This window comes from Cyanistes caeruleus, chromosome 1 (genome assembly GCF_971803275.1).
Source record: "Cyanistes caeruleus chromosome 1, bCyaCae1.hap1.1, whole genome shotgun sequence".
NCBI lineage: Eukaryota > Metazoa > Chordata > Aves > Passeriformes > Paridae > Cyanistes > Cyanistes caeruleus.
The window spans coordinates 150894456-150916484 of NC_141701.1; the positions used below are offsets into that span (position 1 = coordinate 150894456).

The following is a 22029-nucleotide window of genomic DNA, read 5'->3' on the forward strand; positions in this document are numbered from 1 at the left end:
AAGGACTCCAAACCTTTAAAATGTGTTTTGAAATGGAATCACATCCTTTTTTTATATTATTATTATTATATTTTTTTTTTTATTAGTTTTGTTTTCAAACAGCTTAATGGGAAATACCACAATGGCAAAGTCCTGGAGGTGTGGTGCAGCCACAGGGTGGGAAAGGGGAGATTGGAGGGGGCCAGAGCTCTGCCACGAGAAGGGAAACGGTGAGATAACAAATAATGAATAGCGAAATAAATGGTGAGATAAGAAATACTGAATAATGAAATAAATAATGAATAGTGGAGTATATCCCCAAAATTCAAGGGCTGGCTGGGGATTGCCCGGTGCTTTGCTGAAGGAGAATTCCATGCCAGAAGAAAAAGGGTTCTTGCAAAGTTAGTGGAAGAAGAGATCTGCCTGCACCCAGGGGAGGGAAAGACCAGAGAGATTTGGCTGAGGCAGTTAAAAAAACCCACAAAACCCCACCAAGGTGCTAAAACCTCAGTCAAGTGAGGTGTTGACAAGGGATCCCAGTTGATAAATAAACAGAAAGGAGCTCTCCCTTGCAAAGCCTGAATGACAAAGAGCGAGAACCAGGGGCTGCAGAGTGTCCCTCACCATTTTCATCACAAAAGCTGATGGTGGGGGGCAGGTTTTAACACGGCAACAAGTCTGACTTTCTCTCCCTTTCTCCCTCCTTTTTTTCTTTTTTACTTTTTTTTTTCCCCTTTTCCCCCCCTTCCTTCCCCTCCCTCTTATAAACAGAGAGGACAAGAGGTCATATCCCCAGGGTTTAAAGAGCCACTTCTCCCCCTTCCAGGGAGGGTGGATGTTCTTTCAGCCTGTTTACAAATTAGTCAAAGTTATGATGTCTTAATGCAGTTGCCGGGTGGCCACCTGTCCCCAGCTCCCTTCTGGCGCCTTGACTTCGTGTGCAGGAGTGACACCTGCAGATGGTTTCTGGCCCAGCATCCAAACCCATGGATTAAAACGGGACAAAATGCCACGAATCGGGTTCTGTGCTCCGGTGTAAGGAGTGGAGGAGGTCAGTGCCGGGATCTGCCATGTCCATGGGATGATCTGGGAAAGGCTGGAGCTCCCAGAAAGGGATATGGATGGATTTGGTGCTGTTGGTTCCTACGGGGGGATGAAATTAAGCTGAAAGAAGGTTTAGATTTGATATTAGGGAGGATTTTTTGGCTGGGAGGGTGGTGATGCTTAGGGTGCCCAGAGCAGCTGTGGCTGCCCCTGGATCCTTGGAAGTGTCTAAGGCCAGGCTGGATGGGGCTTGGAGCAGCCTGGGATAGTGGGAGGTGTCCCTGCCCATGGCAGGGGGTTGAAACCAGATCATTCTTAAGGTCTTTTCCCACCCAAACCATCCTATGATCCTCTGATTCCAATGAGGGAATTTTGCCATGGAATTTGGAGCATTTGGAAGCAAAAGCTGGGGCTTCATATCTCTGGTTTCCTCTCAACCCCATTTTTACAGGACCAAAATTAAGCCCACATCCTCCCATTCTTCCCACTGTTTTAAAAAGCTGTTTCCAAGCCCTGGGCATGAAGCAACGTGGCTTTAGCAGCAAGAAATTCAGTGGGAAACGGTGCTGATGTTGCTCAGTGCAGCTTCCCCCTTCCTCTGTGGGCTCTCTGATAAGGGCTGAGCTCCCTTTTCTCCCGGGGGAAAGGAGGAAAATGCAGTAATAAGGTTGGTGGTTTTTTTTGGTTGGTTTTTTTTTCCTCTCCCCTACCTGTGCCCTTATTTTCATACAACTTAATCTCCCCGAAACTTTTATCTTCCTGCCAGCGTGGGCTGGGATGGGCCGAGGGGTTCAGAACTCGGAGGGGAGGAAACGAGCGGATGGAGACGCTCAACATAATCAGCTAAACCAAGTTTCCCAAGGAAACCAGACTTCAAATGCTTCACAAGTCTTGCAGGAGCTGCTTCCAAATCCCAGTCATGAGCCAGAACCCCCAGTGCCAGGCACTGCACGAACATATTCCTACACACAATCCTTTCCCCAGGCCAGTGCTCGGGAGTTTAAAACAAGGAGTTTAAGGCACGTCGAGGTTGGCAAGCGCCCGCTTTTCAATATGAATGTGGAGCAACTCCCTTAATGTGGGTTGGAGTTGGCTGCAGCCTGCAAAGGAGCAGAGCTGGGCTCTGCTGCAGTTGGTTTTTTTCATGGGAATGGCAAGGAAATCATAGGGCTTGATGAACTTTGCCTCTGAACAGCCCTACTTGGCTTTGATCCTGCCCAGAAATCCTGTTGGCTCCGTGGAGTAAGGAGGGAGTAAAATCTGCAGGGCTTGGCCCCATTGGCAGCTGTGAATTATTTTTAATTTTCTTTTTTTAAAGATTATACTCTTTCTCTGCAAGAAGAAAAAGTTCTTGGGTCTTCACAGGGCACTGGGTCCCCCATGTGTCATCGCCCTGCTGGTGTCACTCCAGGGATGAGCTGGTCCAGAGTCTGGAAAATGCCTTTATTTACCAAAACAAGTGCTAAATCCTGGAGCTGCAGTGGGACCCACTAAAAAGGTTATTTCTCCTTCTAGGCACTGGTCAAGATCCTGCAGAACTTCCCAGGAATCAAGAGGAGAAAGGAACTTTGTGAGCACGGCCCCGTGGCAGGAAGGGACGGCACAGTGTTGGGGACATTTGGGTGAGTTCAGAAGTCCTGGCTCTCCTGGGAGGATTTAGCCCATCTTTTCCCAATCCTGCTTTTCCCAGAAAAAGGGATTTCCGTGCTCCCATCCCTGAGTTTGGTGGTGACACTGCCTGAACTGGAATTGGAGCTTCAGCTGGTGGGAAAGGCCTGCAGGTGGTTCATGGATGGAGTTCATCTCCCTGAGATGTTTCCCCATCCTCTCCTCATCCTGTCCTCACCTTTCCTTCTCAGTGCTGGAGCTGCACAAGCCTGACCCTGAAAATTTGGAAGACATCAAGGAATTGGCACCCCAGACATCAGGAATCAGCTCCTTCTGCCTCGGCCTCCTTCTCCCAGAACTCGTGAGGTTTGAAGGAATCAAACACACCTGGAGTCACGAGCTGCTTTCCAGTTTCTCAACTTTTAAGAACAGGTGGTTTCTGAAATGTTCTGCCCACCGTGGAGCTTGATGTACATTTGTACAAAACTCCAGAAGCTGCTGTGTTGTGAATAAGCCCCAAAATAACATCAAATATTGAGGTACTTGGTAATTTAACTGGGAGATATCTGAGGAAGCGGTGCATAAAAATGGAGAGACTGACAGGTGATTTCAGGTGGGGTTGGCAAGCTTGGCGATAAACAACGCAAATTTTCTGAAATATTTTTATTTTTGGAAGAAATTAGCAATTTTAAAGACTCCTTGGAGCTCTGAGAATGAGGCCATTGGGACAAGTCCAGTGTGACCAGTTAAGGGAAGGTCTGGGGGAGCTGCTGCTGCTGGGAGAGGACAAGAAGCCACCTCGTCCACGTTTTTGTCACATGTCCCCACCCAGGTGTTGCCTGGCACGTCCCAGAACCACGGGAATTGGGGAAAACCTTTGAGATCACCAAGTCCAAACCTTAACCCAGCGCTGCCGTGTTCACCACAAACCCCCAGTGCCACTTCCTGCAGTTTTGGATGTGGAAAACCCTGGAACTCCCAGGGACGGGGAATTTTTTGGATGAGTGGAGGCAATGAACTCTCAGGAGCTTTGCACCCTCAACCACCACAGCACAAATTTGGGGCTGGCCTTGACCTCAGGTTTTTGGGGTTTGCCTGACAACCCTCCTCAGGGCTCTTGTCCATCATGGGACACTTTCCACCATCCCAGGCTGCTGCAAGCCCCGTCCAGCCTGGCCTTGGGCAATTCCAGGGATCCAGGGACAGCCACAGCTGCTCTGGGCACCCTGTGCCAGGGCCTGCCTACCCTGAGAGTGAAGAATTTCTCCCCAATATCCCATTTAAATCTACCCTCTTCCATTCTGAAGCCATTCCCCCTTGTCCTGTCACTCCAGACCCTTGGAAATATTCCTTTTCCATCTTTTCTGTCACCTCCCTTTAAGTCCTGGAAGGCCACAGTTAGCTCACCCCAAAGCTTTTCTTCTCCAGGCTGAGCAATCCCAATTTTCTCAGCCTTAACACCAATGACATCCCTAAAAAGATACAAACCACGTCTCCCTGGGGGCATGGAACCATCCAACAAAGTGCAAAAAAAACCCTTTTCAAGCATTTCCAAGGTTTCTGTGTCAGCCTGGATACACAAGTGTCTTCTCACCTCCTTCAGACTGAAGTGTTACTGTGGCCTATGAACATGGGATGGATTTCCCAGGATTCAGGGTGGTCGTGGCTCATGGAGAAATCAGCAGCTGTCCAGAATAAAAATAAAACATCAAAACCAGCAAGAAACCCCCAAATTCTGCTGAGAGACATGGAAAGATGAAGTGGTGATGGGAAGAGCAGGAAAAAGCAAAGGTGGGCAAGAGGGAAAATGCCAGTTTCTGTTAAAGCGGAGGAAGAAGGAATTTGTGAAAGTTAAATTTGGTTAAAAAATAGGTGTTGGACGTGGGATTGAAGTGGTAAAAAACCCAGTGATGGTTTAGGCTGATTGGGGTTTAATTATCACCGTGCAAATGAGAGTGGCTGATGTCACTGAGCACAGGTAGCAGGTGATGCTGCCTTTGAAGAAGCCAAACTGGAGGGCACCACGCGGGGCTTCTGCTCCAAAAAAAGCCGTGTCCTTGATGGACAGCTCCCTGTGCAGGGATGATCCCCCAAAAATAGAGAAATGGACTCAGAATATATCTAGGAAGAGAAAGGGAATAGTGCTGGGGGTACCTCGTGAGACTGGCTAAATGTGAAACTGTTCAGCTCCACTCACCCTCTGTCAAAACAGAAAAGGAAGAGAAAGAGAGACAGAAAAGAGGAGCAGGTTAAAAATATCAGGGGTTCATTGCTGAGAGGTGGTGAGTAAGAGCTGCAGACAAAATGATCAGCAGAGAAATCAGTCAAGAAGCTGTAATTTATTCTGACTCATGATCCAGCCCAATGGAATTGAAAGCAATGAAATTAAAACCGGTCAAAGCAGCCACTTCTCTACAGATGGCTGATGATTAAACCGAGCAACTCACTGCCACAAGACAGCACAGGGTTCTAATAATAAAAGAACAAATCCCAGAAGCAGGGGAAAAGCAGTTTTACGCCTTGGTAAAGCAAATAATTCCACGTTTTGGAAAAGTTTAGAGACACCTCCAGCATGGTTTGGAGCCTCTGGGTTGGGCTTTTTGTCCTTGAGGATGTCCAAGCTCAGGTCTCCGCCAGATGTGAGGCTGCTCTGTGAGCCCAAAGCGATGGCCTCGATCACAAGTGACAGAATAGCAGATTAAATAAAGGTGAGTTTGCAAATAAAGATGTGTTTCTTCCCCCCACACTCAACACACGAACATTCATTGAACACCTGGGTAATATGGACTATTATGGGATAGTCGAAATTAAAACTCCACCTCTCAGGTGAGCACCCCCCAGAGAGGTCCAGCCTCAAATTCTGTTAAAATCTCGTGGTCAGACCATCCCCAAAAAAGTGCAATAAAATTCCTGCAGCCACCGCAAAAATCAACTGTTAAAAAAATCAACAAAACCAGAACTTTATATAAATTATATAAATTTATATAATAATATATAACATATAAAAATATATAATATAGATTAATATATTATAAATATATTATCATTAATAATTATTATATTATATTACATTACATTATATTACATTACATTACATTATATTATATCATATCATATTTTATAATTATATAATTATAATATAGAATATAATTTAAAAGAATATTTATATTCCTTTATATTCTTTAATTTTATATTAAATTATAATTTTAAAGAATATTTATATTCCTTTATAGTCATTTCTAAAGAATATTTATATTCCTTTATATTCTTTTTTGAAGGATTTTTCTTCTTGGTGAGATTTGGGCAGGAAAATGCAACAATTGAAAATCACATGAATATAATAATAATTCATAATAATAAGAATATGAATATAATAATATATTAGCCATACAAATTTTGGAAAAAACATTAATTTACTCATTGTTATTGGAGTAAGCCCTTGCAGTCCCAACCACCCTGACAGCCTCACTCTGTTGGAGGATTTTTTTTCCAGCTACTCGTTGGAGTCTGATGGATTTTTAAAACTTTATCTCAGGTTTTTCAAGAAAAAAAATGGAGAATGGGAGGAATGTTCCACAACTGTGGAAAAAGGCTGTTTTAAAGATGTTTTTTCCATTTCCAGGGCTGTCTGCAGGGCAGCAGCCACCACCGTGGGCTTGCAGAGGAGACGGGGAGCGGATCCCTTCCTTCCCCCTCCTCCTCTCCATCCCTCAGGATGCTTCAGCCAGCACAGAGCAGCATCCTCTCTGCTTCCCAGGCCCTGGGATTCCCACTGGAGATCCCAGAGAAATCCCACTTGTAGAGCTGGGAAAAGCAGTGCCAGACACCGAGGACGAATCCAGGAGAGGACCCGGCTGGGCTCCATGGATGTTCTGTGTCCGTGTGCCTTCTGTTGGAGTCAGAGGCACTGAGTGCCTGCCCTTGTCTCTGATAGCTGGCTCTGATCCAGGAAAACTTTGAATTCCATATAACACCATGAAAACAGCTGTTAAAGTTAAATAGAAAAGCTGAAAGGTGGAGTGTGTAAATTAAAAAGTTTTCTCAAGTCACTGGGTGAAAAAGTTAGAGTATAAGCTAGTTTAGAAAGCAGAAGACAAGATCGAGGGTTTAGGGCTTTGTCTCTTTTCCTTCTTCTTTCTTCTTCATCTTCTTCTAGAGATTTTTGAGTAGTAATAGGTGATTGGATAGAGAATGCTGCAATGCAGCACACAGGTGTTGGGTCATTGGGTCACTAAGAAAAATAATTTACGTGTCTATAGTTAATTGTGTAAGAATAAAGATAAAAGAGCTGCGTATTTTGAGGCCATTTTGTACTGTTAAAGCCAACTTGAGCCAAGCTATGATGAGTTAAAGTGAAAAGTCTGGGGCGGATTGCCAAATCTTTTGAGATATATAAATATTAATAAACATGAGAAACAAGAAGCAAATGAGCCTTTGGAAAATCTTTCCTGAAACAGAACTGAGACAAAGGAAACTCCCCTTTGAGAGAGTATCCCAGAGAGAACACGGCCCCGAAGAAACCAGAATCCCACAGCAGCAAGGAGTGCAACACCTTCAGCACCTCAGGCCAGCTCTCCAAAGATGTCCAGGTGTGGATATCCAGGGAATGACAAATTCCCAGATTCCCTACAGCACCCAGGGATTTCCTCCCTCAGGGGATAAAGACACGTGGTGAGAACACAAATATTGGGTCACCCACGACTGACCCAGTTATGATACCCAAAAAGAGGAGTCGATTACCTCCCTTAATTGCTGTCACAAATTGTGCCTGGTTAAGGTTTCTCCCTGGGGATGATCTCGTGGGAGACCACGCACACACAGCAGCAATGGGTCCCTTTCTGTCCTGGAATAAGGATTTTTCTCACCTTGCCACAAAGTTAATTTTTAATTTTGCTGTTATCACAGAATCCCAGAACGGTTTGGGCTGGACCTTAAAGATCATCCGGTGCCACCCCTGCCAGGGCAGGGACACCTTCCACCATCCCAGGCTGCTCCAAGCCCCATCCAACCTTGGCCTTGGACACTTCCAGGCATCCAGGGGCAGCCACAGCTGCTCTGGGAAATCCATCTCCACCACCCTCACAGGGAAGAATTCCAATATCCCATCTAAATCTCCTTTCAGCTCAAAGCCAGTCCCTCTTGTCCCATCGCTGCATTGCATCTCCTGTGCTTTTGCACGGAGGATAAATAATCCATTTATTTATTGCCAATACGTGTAAATCAATTTATTTATTGAAATAAATTATTGGCTGTTTTTTCCCCCTCTTGCTTCACTGATGAACAGCACAAAGTGTAGGAACATCTCACATGGGAACAGCACCGAAACCTTTTCGTCACTGGTTCCCAAACTGCCAACCACAAACTCGTCCTCCTCACCTGTCAGGAGCTGCCAAATGTAAACAGCCACTGCCATCTAGTGACCACGGAGCAGCTCCCAGCGCCCGAAAATTCCTTCTCTGGCTTCTTCAGGGGAACTCCTGAGGGTCCTGAGAAAGGAGATGAGCACCTGGCCTCAGGTGAAGAACTCCAGATTATGTGGAGTCATTTCACTGGCCACTGGTTTGACATTTCTTGGGCAGGTGGGAAGGGAATATGAAGCTCACCTTTGAATTTTTAGGGTTGGAGAAGCCTTCTAAGATGATAAACTCCAAGCAGTAACGCAGCACCACTGTGTTTACCACTAACCCATGTCCCCACGTGGCTTCTGAACATTTCCAGGGGTGGGGACTCCAACTGCCCTGGGCAGCCCCTTCCGATGCCTGCCCAGCCTTTCTGTGAAGAATTTTCCCTGATAGAAAACCTAAACCTCCCCTGGCCCAGCCTGAGGCTGTTCCCTCTCCTGTCCCTGATCCCTGGGAGCAGAGCCCGACCCTCCGGCTGTCCCCTCCTGTCAGGGAGTTGTGCAGAGCCAGAAATTCCCTCTGAGCCTCCTTTGCTCCAGCCTGAGCCCCATTCCCAGCTCCCTCAGCAATTCTCCAGCCCCTTCCCAGCTCCCTCAGGAATTCTCCAGCCCTTTCCCAGCTCCCTCAGGAATTCTCCAGCCGCTTCCCAGCTCCCTCAGGAATTCTCCATCCCGTTCCCAGCTCCCTCAGGAATTCTCCAGCCCATTCCCAGCTCCCTAAGGAATTCTCCAGCCGCTTCCCAGCTCCCTCAGGAATTCTCCATCCCGTTCCCAGCTCCCTCAGGAATTCTCCAGCCCATTCCCAGCCCCATTCCCTTCCCTGGACACTCTCCAGCCCCTCAGGGTCCTTCTGGTCATGACAGGCCCAAAACTGACCTCAGGATTTGAGGTGTGGCCACACCAGGGCTGAGTACAGGGGTAAAATAAAACCTGAATGTCTCCTGAGTCTGGTCACTCCAGCTGCCTGCCCATATTCCCAGGAAAAGCTGTCCTGCCTGTGGAGAGAGTGATCAGGAGGATGGGAGTTATCCATCCCTCTGTTTCAGCTGCTCTGGTCCTCCCCGTGGCTCAAGCTGGAGCTGAACCACACAACAGCAACAGTTTCAGTTACCAGAGCATTAATTAATTGATTAAATTGATTAAATTCAGTGATTAAAGTGATTAAATTAAAGATTGCCATCTGGGAGGAACCCACTGCTGAAAGGAGGGTTAATTTTAGGGCTCTGCTTCCCAGCTGTTCACCCTCATCTTCCCGAGAGCTGAGTTCCTTCAGGATGGCCCCAAGCCACGTCTCAGATCCCAGATTTTAGCCACACCCTCGGTGGGTTGGGAAAATGGGGCTGGAATTGGAATTAATTAGTCCTGGAGGGGAATTCATGGTAGGGTTGGAGGGAGCCGATGCCACCGGGCTCCGTTGCCCTCTGAGGAGCCCAAACTGAGGTGGCAGAAGGCTGTGCAGCCACCTAATCCTGCGTGGAGCTGGAAAAGAGGCGGATTTCCAGCTCCAATATTTCATCCAACACCCACACACCGCCTAGAAAAGCTCCACAGGGCTGAGTTTGAGGTGACACAATGTCGGTGCATCCTCTGGAGAGCTCCCTGCCCAAAAAAGACCCGAAAATGGGCGGTTTTGGGGCTGGAGCTGTGCTGGGAAAGGTCTGGTTTGCCAGGAGATGGCACTGGATCTCCACGGAGCCGCCTGTGGAGCAGGTGCATCCCAACCCATCCCAGCTGCTTCTGCCCCTCAGCTGGCCTTAAAACCCTTCCCGACTCTCTCCTTCCCAGGGATCCCGCAGATTTTGGGTTCAGCAGGTGCGCCAGGACAGCTTTATCCACACCTGGAATCTCCTGGAATTCACAGCTCTTCCTACACAACCAGTGCAGAACGGGTAGGGTGGATTCCTCACTTCCAAATATAAGGAAAAAAATACTTTTCCCCCCTTTCCTTCCTTTTTCTTTCATTCCCTGGACTCAAAACCTTGCTTCCCGAGGAGAAAAAACACCTGAAATAAATGCATTCAGCTTGGCAAGGACATTTTTATTTTATTTTTTTATTGAATTGCTGTTTATCTCTACGCTGGAGATGTTCACCTGCCCATCGCAGCTTCCTGAAGTCCACAGAAATCACGGGAGAAGTGGGAAACGGAGGGTTTTTATTCTGCAACAGATAAAACAATTGCGATTTTTGAGGGGATTTGGAGCTCCCCGTGCCCCGGGTCGGGTTTGTGGCCAACAGATGGGGCCATTCCCAAACCCTCCACCTGGAGATCCCGCAGAGCAGCTTCTCCCAGTGCCCACAGCAAGGTGGCTCCGGAGGCTCCGGGATGAAGTTTCCATGGGATGTGCCGAGGAAAAGCTGCGGGGAGGAAGGTCAGTGGAAAAGGTCTTGGAAAAGATCAGCAGGCAGGAGCAAGACTCCAACAAATCCTGCTTCTCCACTTCTTTCCCGTGATAAAACCTGTCGGTTCTGCCAATAAAACCTGGAAAACTCCCCCAGGGCAGGTTTGGTTCCTCAGAGGAGCAGCGGGAGAACAGCACAGATTTTCCCAGCCTTTTCCACACCCACCAGGACCATCCTTTCCACTTGTAGGGATGCAGGATTTCCCTCCACCTTGGGAAAATCCATTATTAATTTAGTGAGCCACGGCTCTTTGAGGAGGTCGGATGTGCACCAGGGAATCACAGGATTCCCAGACTGGCCATCAGGGACCAGCAAAGAATCCATCAGAAAGGCACAAAAAACACATTTTTTCCCCCCCCACATCTGGAAAAGCAGAGGAAATGGTGAAACTCTTCTTGCAGAGGCAAATATGAGCCCTTCTTTTATTCCACTTTCATCACTTTTAATCCCTTGCGCGTTAAGACCTCAGCTTGTAAAAAGCAAAATAAAGGCATTCAACCTTTTATAGCAGGAGTTTTCCTGCTTATTAATAATCCTTAAATATTATTAAATTGCCAAGTGGAAGAGAGCAGTGCTGGGACTTGCTTTGGTCAGGTTCCATCCTGTGTGTGGATTTAATTGCCTGCACCCCTGAGTTCTTTCTCAGGACCTGTGGGAAGGAAAGCGAGGCCCCAAAACAAAGTGCAGAACCCCAGACATCAGAGTCAAGCCCAGCAAGGCGCAGTTTTAGCCCAGGACAAGGCTGAGCCCTGTGCCATAACCCAGCAGCACAGGTAAGTGCTGGTCTTGGAGTGTCACAGGCTACTGCCAGTCACACCTGGAGTCATGGAATATCCTGAGCAGGGAGGGATCCACGAGGATCATTGGCTCTAAATCCTGGTCCTGCACAGGACAACCCCAAAAATCACACTCTGCTTCAATAAGGGACCACCAGGCAGAAAATGCCCCAACTTTTCACCCGAGGGAAGGCTGTGCTACCCCAGCTCTTCTCTCCCAGCAGTCCCCACGTCCTTCACCTTCTCCCAAGGCCAAGTGGCTCGCCCAAAACTCTCTTCCCAAATTTTAGGCTCCTCCTATTGCTTCAGGCCAAGACTACAAGCACGGACTTTCAGCAGCAAGGCCACCTTCAGCACCCAAATCTTCACTCACCACAAAAGCTGCTCCTGGAGACTTCTCCTGGCGTTTTCCAGCTTGGCCTGCCAGTCCTGGGCTTTGCTGCAACTTGCAGGAGCCCTTAAACCTTCAGCGTGGCTTTGTTTCAAGACAGGACCTGAAGGAAGGATGGACGAGGTCCAGCCTGTGCTGAAAGTGCCAAGGAGCCTCACGCATACTTTGGAGGATTTGAGGTGAGTGGTTAAACTAGATGGGAATTGCTTTTATCTGCCCAGCAGCCCAGGCCAGCAGGAACACGCTCTTGGAAGCTGCACACACTTTTCTGGCTTTTGAACGTGGAGGAACCCAGGGCACACGGGATCCTCCCTGCAGGAAACACGAGCGCTGCGCCCTTTCCTGTGTGGGACCACACAGAACTGGGGACACCCAGGGACACCCATGGCTGGGGACACCCAGGGCTGGGGACACCCAGGGACACCCAGGGCTGGGGACACCCAGGGACACCCATGGCTGGGGACACCCAGGGCTGGGGACACCCAGGGACACCCAGGGCTGGGTACACCCAGGGACACCCATGGCTGGGGACACCCAGGGCTGGGGACACCCAGGGACACCCAGGGCTGGGTACACCCAGGGACACCCATGGCTGGGGACACCCAGGGCTGGGTACACCCAGGGACACCCATGGCTGGGGACACCCAGGGCTGGGGACACCCAGGGACACCCAGGGCTGGGTACACCCAGGGACACCCATGGCTGGGGACACCCAGGGCTGGGGACACTCGGGGACACCCACAGCTGGGGACACCCAGGGCTGGGGACACTCGGGGACACTCACAGCTGGGGACACCCAGGGCTGGGGACACCCACGGCAGCCCCTCCTGCCACCTCTGTGGTGCTTGGAGACCCTGCCTAGCCCCAGCCTAACTGGGACTGCAATTGGTGTTAATCGCAGAAAGAGGGAATGATGGAATATCCTGAGTGGGAAGAGATGCACAGGGATCATTGATCCAGCTCCTGACCCTGCACAGACCCCACCAACAACCCCACCCTGGGCATACCTGTCCAAATGCTCCCGGAGCTCTGGCAGCCTCGGGGCCCTGCCCATTCCCTGCACCCTCTGGGGGAAGAAAATTTCCCTGATTTCCCAACCTCAATCTCCCCTGACACAGCTCCAGCCATTCCCTGAGTCCTTTCACAGTCACAGAGAGAGGAGATCCGTACCTTCTCCTCCCCTTGCCCTCAGCAGGAAGCTGCAGCTGGACGATTCGGGTTGCTGGGATCTCAGGAGGTGTCTGGTTGTGGGGAGGTGGGTGTGAGACACTCGTTTGGCCTGGAGGTGGGGATGCAGAAAAACTGCAGGAATGGACGGAAGAGAAGACCTGGGCTGATAAGAAGGTTAAGAGGGGGGATTAAGAGGGGCTGTGCAAGGTGATTGTGATGATTTTTTGCGTTTTCCACTCTCACTGCTGTTTGCCTGGCTCTGGCTCACACCAACAACCAGCACTGTGCTGAAGAAGCACAAATCCCTCAGCAGATCACCCAAAGGAGACCCCAGCACGTGCTCTGGGTGTCCTGTTCCTCACCCGTGGCTCACCCACACCAGTCACAGGACGGAGAGGTGGCCACGCAGCAGCTGAGTGGCCAAGGGGCCTCTCTGCAGGCGATTTGTGTCCTTCCCATCACTGCTTTCCTGCTGAACCCAGCACTTGCCACGCCTCAGGCGTCTCCGTGTGACAAAGCTGCACCTCCTGCACCCACAGAACCCCCTGGAAATGTCCTGTGCTCCCCAGAGCTTGGGACGCCACTGAACCTGGGTGAGGAACCCTCTCAGGAGGGTAAATCAGGGGATGGTGGCAGGGGATGCTTCAGTGCTCAGCCCCTGACCTGTGGCCTGCTCTGTGTGAAAGCTGACAATGATTTACAGGCCAGGAGAGCTTTGCATGCCCACACACACTCCCAGGGGCCAAAACGCCCTCGCAAACTGCAGCTACACCCTGCGCTCCAGCCCCCGGGAACGGGGCAGGGCACGGATTCTGCCTCTCAACCCAGTGCCAGCGTGGGAGAGGAGAGCAGATTGCTTCCCTCGTGCTCCTCGTGGAGGTTTAGGAACAGCCAAAATGAGAGAGGAGGGCAGGTGGGTGATGGGAACTTGGCTGAAGGAGGAACCCAGAGTGAGCCCTGCCCATCAAACAGGGCATCAAATCTGCACCAATATTAGAAACGTCTCACTGCTTTTGGAGCTCAGGAGTGCCAGGCTGGTCACAACCCTGCCTGTGCCTGCCCAAAAACCCAAAATCTGAGCCAGGATCCTGTGGCACTAAATAAACCAAAAATTCAATTCAATAAAATTCAGTTTTAGAATGTCTCACTGCATTTGGAGCTCAGGTGTGCCAGGCTGGTCAAAACCCCAAAGTCTGAGCCAGGATCCTGTGGCACTAAATAAACCAAGCTGGAGCATGGACAAAGCCCATCCATCCATGGTGTCCCCACTCCAAGCTGGATGGCTGCCCCAAACTGACTCCTGGGAAATTACATTTTTACCTAAAAATACTCTGGAAAATAAGAGATCCCATCCAAAAAATAAAAAGATGGTACACATCTGCATACAAACCTATTCCAGGTGTGCACAAGGTTCAGGCAACCACAAAAAGCTTGGAAAAATGTTCCCAAGCCAACCACCCGACCTGTGACTCCTGCCCACGGCCCAGTGATGTGATGTGACTGTTTTGGAGGGATATGAAGAAACCTGAGTGCCCAGCAGTTCCAGTTCATACAGCAGAACATTTTCCTGCTATCGGCCTCAGAAATGGATTCAAAGAAGACAGAAGGTGAAGGACAGTAAAGGTAACACGGAGATAAACTGGAAATTAGTGAGCAGGTCTCTCCTAAACCTCCCTGGCAGCTGGGGAAGGACAGATGCAAATGCAGAACCACACTTGGTCTGGTCTGTGGCTCCTTCCAAGGTCAAATTCAGCTTCTCGTTCCAGGTCCAAGCAGAGGGCACCAGGCAAAGATGTGCAAGTTACGCGGCCACTCACGGACCTCTGGGAGCCAGAAACCTCCCAGAACAAGGCTTTGTGGAATCCAGCAAATCCAGGGAAGTTTTCCTTCCATTTGGGTCATTCTATGTGGCTCAAGAGAGCCCAGACATGAGTAGGAGAAAATCAGTGTGAGATCATTGGGCCACGTGTTTGCTGATGGGATCAGATCCCCAGGGATCAGAACGGATGGAGCCCCCAAACCTCAAATCACTGCCTCAGTGTAGGTGTTTGATGTTGTCTGGGGCACCAGGACATCCATGTGAGCCTGACCTGCAGGGCACCAAACCTTTTGGATGTCTGCAGTCAGGTGGGAAGGCAGCTGGAGGCTGGTGGAGGATTTTGGATGGCGGGAAGTCCCTGTGGTTAAACCCCGTTGTGCCTCGAGGTGCAGACACCAAGATTTGGATGCTTCAACGTGCATCCAAATCCCACTTTTTCAAGGTTTGGAGGTCAATCCAAAGGTTTCCTGTGGCCAGCAGAGCTTTAAGGGCAGTGGTGAACGAGAAGAAAACAGCCAAACTGGTGAATTTCCAGCAACTGGGACCTGGGGGTGCTTTTCCACCCTCTGCATCCTTTCCTTGGGCACCAGGAGTCTCCTAAATAGTCACGAGTTGCCCTGGGCTGCTGCCAGATTTTCCTTTGGCCACAGACCTGAGAGCCCCAGAGCTCAGGTTTTATTGGGAAGTGATAAAATAAAACCATTTGCTGCAGGAACAGCCAGAAGGGGAATCCCCAAGGATCAATGTCAAGAGTTTTACCCAAGCTGTTTTTGCAGGGCTCACGTGGTCAAGAGCTTCGTAAAGGACTGGAAGTTTAAACCCTGGAGTTTTTATTTAGCTGAAAATTAGCGTGGCAAACAATTTAGACCTTCTGGAGAGAGAAACTTGGCTGGGGACAGATCTTCTGGTTGTTTTTATTCATTTGCAATGATCTGTGTTGGGCATTTTTGGGGGATCATCATCCTCTCTCTTCCCTGGCACAGCCAGGAATCTCAGGGTGGTTTTTAGGATAGTGCAAAAGGAGACAAAAATAATAATAATAAAAAAAAAAGCTTTAAAAGAGTAAGATGGGGAAACTGGAGACTGGCTACAAGAAACAGCAGAGTGATGTGCAAGGAGGAAGGATATAGAAATAATTGATGGATAATGGCTGTATCAACTAGTTTCTGTACCCTGGAGATGACATCTGCAGAAAATGAGTTGGGATTTGAACTGAAACTGAATTTCTTGGGTTAGAGCCCTTGGGCAATGGAAATTTGCCTTAAAAGATGTGGGTGGTGAGATTGGACAAAGTTCCTGTGATTTTCATCTGCTGCCCCATGGCTGGAAGTGCACAAGGCCAGGCTGGAGCAAGCTGGGATAGTGGAGGGTGTCCCTGCCCATGGCAGAGTTGGAACTGGATGATCTACAAGACTTCTTCCAACCCAGACCTTTCTGTGATTTTGTTGCAGGCATGAATGTGCCTTTAAGGTCCTCCTCAGACAGGATTTTCCTGGATTCCCAGAAAAAAAGAATAAATCAGGCTGGTAGTGAAGGCTTGACATCAAAAAGTGGGTAAAGCACTCGGAGCACAGCCATCTTCCAGGGGGATGAGATCTCAGAGGATGGAGGGTTTGCTGGAACTGGGTGGAGAGGAGCTGGGCTAAAACAGAGGGGACAAACAGGCAGGTGTGAACTCTTTATTTTAAATAGGTTCATTTTTTTATTTGTGCTGGGGAGGTTTTTCTGTGTGTTACTTTGCTCTTCTGTCTTGAGAAGGAGGGGATATTTTGTCTTTATTCCTTTGAGTAAAACTCTCTTCGTTATTAAACCATTTGGTGAATTTTAGCTCCTGAGTGAGTTTTCTGGGTGTCCTGAGGTTCCTGGGGTTGGAAGCCCAGCTGGTGATTTCCGAGTGACCCCGCCACCCCTGAGCCCTGTGGCTGCTGCTGCCAGCCAGGCCTGCAGACAGGTCACAGTAATGTTTAACTCCAGCCTGTGGCACTGCATTCAGAGCCTGCTTTCCCTCCCCTCTGGACAGGTTTATTCCCAGTGGATACAGTGACCCCATCACCTCTCGGTGTCCCCTACACCAAGCCAGGCTGTCTGTCCCTCCACTGCCCTTCACAGGGCATCCTCTGAGAGCTCTTTTCATCTCAGCTCTTCAGCTCTGACCCTCTCCAGGGTCACACAGCCATCCTTGGAGCAGCAGAAAGGATTTTTGTCAGGAAGAACAGGTGGATTCCTGTGCTGGGATGAGGATGGGGTCCTGAAACAGATTCAGGGCTGTGGGGTGAGAGGGCTCTGATTATTGTCCCTGAGCACAAGAAAAGCCACCTCTGTTATCCTTTGATGTCGGATTTGTTTCCTTATCTTTCACTTGCAAGGTTGGATGTTTCAGTCAGGGCAGTGAGATTTCCTTTATGATTGATGATTATGATGTGATTATGATGACGATGGTTTTGTGGTTTATTATTATCTACAGCTGTAGTTATTACTATGAATATTATGGTTATGTGTTTTTACTATATATTTTATATATATATTACTACATATTATATTTTAATACATATTTTATATATACTACAAAAATACATATACTATATACTACATACTATATACTATATTCTATATATACTATATACTATATGCTATGTGTACTATATAATGCCTACTTTATTAACTCAGTCCAGAGTTCTTTTATATATATTATATATATATGCTATATGCTGTATCATATCATATATCATATATTATATACTATATATATATTATATTATATTATATTATATTATATTATATTATATTATATTATATATATTATTTATATATTATACTATATATAATATATAATATATAATATATAGTATACATTATATATAGTATACATTATATATTATACATTATATATATTTTTTATATAAATATTAATATATTTTATACATATTATGTGTTTTACTATGCATATATACTATTATATATACTATTATATATTATATATAATGTAGATAATATAGTAAATATATGTATATATAATAGTATATATAATATGTATTATATATATTATATATACAATTATATATACATATATTTACTATTATATATACTATTATGTATTACACTATATTATTCTCATGATTGGTGTGATTATGATTGATGATTATTGATGACACCAGATTTTTATAATCATCATCCTCCTCAGTTCCTGTGCTGTGGGCACTGTCCCACAAGCTCCTCCAGGAATGCAGGAACCTCTGGCACAAGGGCACATGGAGGAGTTCCTGTCTGCACCCAGGGCTAAAATAACCCTGCCAGCCCAGGCTTGCTGTGTTTACCCCACTCTGTAATTCCTTGGTGAGAAACCTGTCCCACTCCCCCTGGTTTGGGAACCTTCGGCACAGTTTCCCCCTGGAAGCAGGTGTAGGAATCCAGAGATGGAGAGACATTTCTCTGTTCTCTTCTCCAAAAAAGTATCAATCCTATCTGCTATTGACAGAAAGGCTTCCAAATATCCCTGGGTAAACCAGGATTTATAAAAAATTAAGTAAAAAGTAGTAAAATGTTTAGTATGCCACTGAGATGAAAAATATAGGTTTTAGAGGGGTTAAATACATAAAGATGGAAGTAAAAGGGTGCGTTTTTTAGCTCTTTTTCCTTCTTCTCCATGATTCTGCAGTTTTTGGGAGCACAAAGAATGATTGGTTTGGAGTTAGTTGCAGGTTTAGTTATGTAAGTAGATATAGAAAACTTACTTGTTAGAATATAAAAACAATACACCTGTCTGTAGTTAATAGCGTAAAAATAGAAATAAAGGTGAAGCAGCTGCGTGGTTTGGGGCCATTTTGTACCATCAGAGCAAAATGAGCCAGGCTGTGGTGAATTGAGCTTGTGTAGAAAGTCAGGAGAGACCTGCCAAGTTTTGTAATGACCTTTTAATAAACACGAGAAACAAGATTCTAACAAGCTCAGGAGTTTTCTTCAAACCCAGAGAACTGAGATAAGCAGGACTCCCCACAAGGGAGGATCCCAAAAGAGCTCAGCCCAAAGGGGACTGAGAAATCCAGGAGGAAAGGAAAATACAGAAGAAGTATAGAAGAAGCAAGAGGAAATAAAAAAGAATAAGAGAAGTTACAGCAGGGACTAATTCCTACTGCTGATCCTCTTCTCCAGCCTGGTGGCCATGACCTCTCCCCATCATCCTGTGTCACATCACTGCTTAACAACAACAAAATCAGCTTAATGACAAAAGAATCCGGCCAGGCTGCGGTGCTGGTGGAGCCTCTCAAGGTGGGAAGGGAACCTGCACTTCAAAGGTTACTCATCCCTGCCCTGGAGGGCTGGAAGTACTTCCCAAGTGTCCTCCGGTGAGGAACAAACACTCCAAGTGTTTGCAGACCATTCTCCTCTTGCCTCTTTCCTCCTGGGATGGTGACAAAAAGTCAAGGCCGTTGTTCCTGGAGTGGGCTTGAAGAGTGTTGACCCGGCTGAGTCACACAGATCCCAAGGCTGCTGAGGGTAGTCCTGTGTCTGCTCTGTCAGTGGCTGAGATGTCTCTTTTTTCCCCTCTTGGGTGTTGTTTCCCGGTGTTGGGGGGCCAGGCTGTGTGTTTTAGGAGATAGGAAAATGGTTATATCCTGCTGGGGGTGATGGGAATGGATCAAGGGAGTTATAAAGGAGATGTTCCCAGAGTATTGGGGGTGGTGTTTCCTCCTAGAAATTCCCTGTGGGAAGGGACAGGTTCTCTGGAAATGCATCTGGGACAGATGCTCCAGCTCAAGGCAGTGGAGTTGGATGCTTAATTTTGATTACATTTGGGATCAAATTAAGGAGAGTCACAGAATCATGGAATATCCTGAGCTGGAAGAGATCCACAAGAATCATCCAGTCCAGATCCTGACCCTGCACAGACCCCCCAACAATCCCACCCTGGGCATCCCTGGAGCGCTGTCCAAACACTCCTGGAGCTCTGGCAGCCTCAGGGCTGTGCCCATTCCCTGGGGAGCCTGGGCAGTGCCAGCACCCTCTGGGGAAGAACCTTTCCCAAAATCCAGCCTGAGCCTACCCTGGCACAGCTCCAGCCATTCCCTGGGTCCTGTCACTGTCACAGAGAGAAAAGCTCAGTGCCTGCCCCTCCACCTGAGGAGAAACTGCACATCTGTCACTGCCACACAGAGGTGTTTAGGTCAGGATGCAATAATGAAGTTTGATATTTGCTGAACACACTGAGGGAGAAAATTTGACCAAGAGGTTCCTTCCTTGACGCTGACAAACTGATTTCTCTCGTGGACGAGTCCAGGTGATCAGGTAGATGTCCCCAGGGGCACAGCAGGTGTGGTGCTTGGGGACATGGTTCAGGTGCAATTGGCAGTGCTGGATGAAAGGTTGGACTCGATGATCTTGGCTTTCCAACCTCAATGATTCCAAGGTCTTCCAGGAATTGAAATAGGGGTGTCTTCCCTGTGTTAGACACGTCCAAACGCGAGACACCTCCAAAATTATACCAGAGAGTAGAACCGTGTCGCTCTATTGGGAATGGCAAGAAGAACGACACAGACTTTCTTGTGAGTTGAAAAGGAGAGTTCTTTCTCTTTTTCTCTCAAGGTTTATTACTTCAGATCTTCTTTTATAGACAGATACGTGAAAGTACAGAAAAGTAAAACTCTTATTGGTTAGTAAACTAACACATCACCATCACTGGTCAGTGGGGTACACCCCTCGACCTTCTCTTGCAAGAAAACAAGAAACTGACGAACAGCACCTGCAAGGCTGTCTTCTATCTCTGAGGATTGTTTTAATTCCTCCTTATGATTTCCCAGGCCACTTTCTCAGGCGAGACCGAGGAAGTTATGCAGCCTGCTGTTCCACAGGCACTGTGCTCCCTGCTTTATAGTTAGCATCCATAGAACCGGACCCCTGGCTCCTCCACAGCTTCTCTGATGGACCTGTTCAGGCAGCAAAGGCTGCAGGGTGGGATGTGCAAGCTTGGGACTTGCAATCAGAGTAAGAGGAGACACCCCTGAGACCCTGAAACCCTGAATGGTGACGGCCCTCAGTCTGACTTATTGCTGCTAAATAACTTGGAGTGTGTTTTGCCTGTGAGCTCACAATCATTTGTGTGAAACCCCACCTGCTCTAGGGGAAGGTGCCCTGCCCATGGACAGATGATTTGTAGGGTCCCTTCCAACCCAAACCATCCTATGATTCTGTGATATCAGATAATCAGCTCATTTAACTGTTGGAAAATCATCTGGGATGGAAATAATAATTTCACGCGGATCTGTGTGTGTTTCTGCTCCACAGAGCTTTTCAACATGTGCATACACAGACCCATACAGATATATGCATGTTTTTGCTCTCTCCACCAGAGAGATTTTCCCTCTCCCTCCTTGTGCCAGTGTGAAATCCTTTCCCTGCTCAGCCTGGGAAGTCAGCCTGTCACATGAACGGCAGGCCAGGGGCATTATCTGCCTGGCTTTCCTCCTGAACAATGTAAGTAGATGATTAACCATTAAAGCAACACACTTTGCTGAGCCATTAACCAGAGAGGAAGGCCTCTGCTTGGCTGAACAATGGGTTCCATACAGAAACCAGCCTGGCCTGTCCATCCTGGAAGTGCCTCTCCGACAGAGCCGGGCGGGTTTTGCCTTGGAATGACTCAGTTTGGGCTCTCAGGCAGACAAACTCGCGCTGGGGCTGGTGCTCCCCACCTTTCCATCTGCCCTGTGCTGACCTTGGAAGCTGATCTTACCCAAATCCACGCTTTGGATCAAACCTCGGGAGGTTCAGGAGCTGCCACTCATTTTCCAGCCTCCCTTTTGCACGCTGCAGGAATGTTGTGTGGGAATTCAGGAGCTCCTAAGTCAGACAGATTTCCTCATTTGGAGGCACTGGCCAAACACGAGGCAGAATTAAGCATTTCTCTCTATCTAATGATTATTAATTAAATATTTTTTGGGAATTATGGTGCTCCATCCCATCCTGGCATTCTCAATCAAACCATCACAGTGCACAAGGCTGTGCACTGAAGGCCTTGGGTTGGAAGGGACCTTAAACACCACCCAGTTCCATCACTCCTGTGTTTTAAAATCCACCCAGTTCCATCTGGATGTGTGTTTTTGAGTCCATCCTTTTGTGTTTTAAAGACCATCTAATTCTATCATTCTTGTGTTTTAACTTCTGTGATTTTTGGGGTTTTTTTAAGGTCCATTCCTGCTCAGCTGTCCCATACTTATCCCCAGTCATTCTTCTTGGTGGGTGCCACTGGAAAATGAGGGAAAAGAATTTCCCAACTCTCTGATATCAAAAGAGAAGGAAAACTGGCGATGCTATGATACAAAGGAGGGAATTCTTCTATCCATATCTCATAAAAATCAGAATTTGACACAAAAACTGGACACTGTGATGGGAAGATTCCCACTTTTTCTGCCTCTCCCAAGGTTTGTACATGGACACAGACTGGGG

At 47.7% G+C, this 22029-nt stretch overlaps 1 long non-coding RNA gene across 1 annotated transcript; it reads right to left on the minus strand.

The window, feature by feature from the left end:
• Positions 1 to 9939: 9939 nt before the first annotated feature.
• Positions 9940 to 12884, minus strand: LOC111925607 (uncharacterized). Its single transcript, XR_002862325.2, has 4 exons — positions 12771 to 12884; positions 11583 to 11703; positions 10294 to 10388; positions 9940 to 10190 (listed from the first exon to the last, which is right to left on the minus strand). It is a non-coding gene; the product is annotated as an uncharacterized LOC111925607 (long non-coding RNA).
• Between the last annotated feature and the right edge of the window lie 9145 nt (positions 12885 to 22029).